The sequence below is a fragment of the Diceros bicornis genome (assembly GCF_020826845.1).
Source record: "Diceros bicornis minor isolate mBicDic1 chromosome 13 unlocalized genomic scaffold, mDicBic1.mat.cur SUPER_13_unloc_1, whole genome shotgun sequence".
NCBI lineage: Eukaryota > Metazoa > Chordata > Mammalia > Perissodactyla > Rhinocerotidae > Diceros > Diceros bicornis.
In genome coordinates this window covers 21,145,120-21,148,399 of record NW_026690866.1, presented here as the reverse complement: position 1 = coordinate 21,148,399, position 3,280 = coordinate 21,145,120, and the positions used below count along the sequence as shown (strand labels likewise).

General features: G+C 55.4%; 1 long non-coding RNA gene across 1 annotated transcript; it reads left to right on the top strand.

Annotated features, from left to right (window-relative positions):
- Positions 1-794: 794 nt before the first annotated feature.
- LOC131401697 (uncharacterized) lies at positions 795-2,864 on the top strand. Its single transcript, XR_009217848.1, has 3 exons — positions 795-892; positions 1,658-1,873; positions 2,829-2,864. It is a non-coding gene; the product is annotated as an uncharacterized LOC131401697 (long non-coding RNA).
- Positions 2,865-3,280: the final 416 nt, after the last annotated feature.

Genomic DNA, 3,280 nt, shown 5'->3' with positions numbered 1-3,280 from the left:
GTCCCGGCCCTTCAGGAGAAGAGTATCAGCAGGAAGAGTCACGACAGGCTCTGTGTTCAACGTGCTGGATGAGCAGGGGCTCATTGCCAGGATGGGAAGGGGCAGGCATCGGTGCCTTGAGTGAGAAGTGTGGAGGGAAAGGCCAGGCCTCTGACTCTGTTGCCAAATTGCCTCCCCTAGTGCCATCTCTTCTCTGGTGGGAACCTGCCTGGACCCAGGGCAGGATTTCTGAGAACGCCTGCACTTTCCCTGCTTCAGGATGAAGCTAACATCTCTGCATCTCAGCTTGCCTGGCTCGGAGCTGGGGCTCCATGCCTACTTTTCTCCAGGTCCAGCTCGAGTATCCAAGGCCCATTGAGGCAGATCTGGAAGGTGAGCAGACTGCAGTCTGGGAAGATGATTTGCAGGGTCTTCAAAGTCTAGTTTCCCTTAAAGGCAGTGGGGTCTTTCCTGCCTGTAACAGGGACCGGGGAAGTCAACTACTTGAGTGACACTGTTTCTTTCTCCTGCTGCAGTACCATCTCCAGAGCTCCCTCCAGCTCCAGAGCCAGAGCAAGGGCCAGCTCCACGGCTAGATCCAGCTCAATCTCTAGTTCCACCACCTGTGCCAGAGCTGGAGCCAGTGTCACCTCCATCAGTCCCTCCAGGGACAGAGCCACCACCAACATCAGCTCCAGCCCCAGTGCCAGCTCCTGAGCTGGAGCCAGCTGGACCATTGGCTTCAGGGAGAATCCTCCTTCCACCTGGAGAGATAACAGCAGAGCCAGATCCAGCCCCAGAGCCCGTCTGCCCCTGGGATGTGACCAGCAAGAACCTGTTGAGGGAGGAGAAGCCTGACTTCTTGGAGTTCCCTCCCCGGCTGGTGGCAGAGCAGTTGACACTGATGGATGTGGTGAGCAGCGGGGCTCTCAGGGCCGGTGGCGTCGGCCTTTGCTGTGCCATGAGCTGTCCCACACCTGACATTTCCTGATCCAGAATCCCATGATCTCGGTCCAGCTTCCCTGCTTACCCTCATGTGACCTGAGCAGACTTATTAACTCCCAAGTTTTTGCTGTGCTCATGTGGACAGTAGAGCTGGACACTGAGAGCAGCTGCCTTGCAGAGTGGCTGTGCAGATGGACGAGGTGAAGCAGAGAGGACATTGGGCAGAGTCTGCACTTTGGTGGGGGAGCGGAGCACACTGAAGTGCTGTCTCGTCCTGGGTAGTTCACTCATTTGCCCAGGAGGCCTCAACAGCCTCAGCACTAATTAGGCACCTCATGTGTACATGACTACAAGGCAGACAAACAAAGCCTGTGGTTGTTGCTGCCTTGGGGAAATGTGCACCTGAAAGAGGAGACAGATCCTAGGATGGTCAGAATGGGTGGGAGATACCCCTAGAGACGGTCAAGCAGGAGCCGAGTTCTGGTGCTTGGAGGAAGTGAGACTGGGCAGCGAGCAAATACCACTTCCCTGCACCACAGTATCGTGTCCTGGGTCATCCTGTGCTGGGTGCCCTCAGGGGACACAGGCAACACCCAGGGACTCCCACAAGTCTCAGGCGGCATTATCAGCTTCCTGAGCTCCAGCTTTGACCTCTGACCCGGCCTGGGACTGGGGGATGTGGACACTGAGCTGGGCTGTGGCAGGGCTGGGTGACACTCCTTGGCCTGCCCAGGATCTCTTCAAGAAAGTGATGCCCCACGACTTCCTGGACTCCATCTGGTCCCAGTGTGACAACAGGGGTAATGAGCACCTGGCACCCACCATCCATGCCAACACGACCCACTTTAATACAATGGTCGAATGTGTCGTCACCACCTGCATTGGGGACCCGAGCATGACGGTCCAGGACAGGGCCAGGGTGGTGGAGCTCTGAATCCACATGGCCAGGGTAAGATGTGGGAGCCCCTGAGAGCCCCTTTCTGGAGTCAGGGGAACTGCCCTTTCTCCTTTTTCAGTTCTCATGTTTGAAGTCTGTGGTCTGAGCCTTTGCACAATCCTTAGGCCCCTCCTGCCAGTGCCTCGATAACCTGACTCCTGGTCCCAGTAGTGGGAAGCTCACCCCTTCCTGGGCTCCTTCCTTGCCTTGAGCTAAAATCCTCCTCCTGGAAGTATTCCTCATCATGTTCCAGCTGTGCCTTTCCCGGGTTCCCTGAGCCGCTGTCTCATCCAGGACAGGAGATGTCAATGAGGCGACAGAAGCCAGAGGAAGCAGGGCTCCAGCTCCCCCTCACAGATCATTCTCTTCCATTCCCCCAGGAAAGCCAAGGCCTGAGGAAACTTTCCTCACTCCATGCGATCTTCTGGGCTCTGCAGGTCCCCTCCATTCAGCGTTTAAAAGAGACATGGAGATGGGTGTCCAGGTGGGTAGGCCTCTCTCCATGCTAGCACCACCAGGGTGGACCAGATGCCACACAGGGCTGGCATTGCCCTTCAGTCAGTTGGGACCTCCTGGAAGACAGCAAACCCTGGTGATAGGGTCTGACCTGGTTGGCAGGCTTGGAGTCTTTCTGAAAACTTAGGCCAGTGGTTCTGCTTCAGGAATCAGTTTCCCTAAGTGACAGATCCTGGTTTGAGCCAAATTGAAGATTTTCAAGTGTTTTCAGCAACAGAACTCTCTGTCCACATGAAATTAAGACTGTTTAAAACACATCTGCTGAGAAGATAAGAGAATGGAGGCCCCAGGTAACAATAGGAGTGACCCCTCCCCAGTCCCAGACACCTCAGGGCTCAGAGGACACAGTGAAAATGCTCATCCAGGCTGTCTGGATATTCTAGGTTTTCAAACAAAAGGGATTTACCCTCAAACCACTCCATAGTGTTTCTTTCCTTTTTTCCCTCCTCAGGAAGAACTGGACAAAACTTAAAAAGTTGATGAAAACAAACCAGCTGGAGAGCAGGAAGCTGCTCAAGGAGGTGAGTGGAGGCTGGAGATCTGGAAGGAGGAGAGGTGAGGTGGGGAGGGACCAGGCAGGATGTGCTTTGGGAAACTTTTCACTTAAAGTTCCCTGAGAAATAACGGTCTGTCTTGTCCAGCTTGACAGGAAGCGGGGGTTGTGACCTGCTGGGGCTGGTGGGGACTGATTGGGGCAGGAGGCCTTGGTCACGGGATATAGTGGTGTCGCCTGGACTGTTCCAGGAGGTGAGGAGCTGGCAGAATGAGCAGGTCTCTGGCTTCCATGCGGACCTATCAGCTGGCCCTCTTCCTCCAGGCTGGTGGGTGGATGGAGTGGGTGGGTGTTCCTTTCTTCCTAAAGCAGCCCAGCCTGTCCTCAGGAAGCCAGTCCCCTGCTGCTTC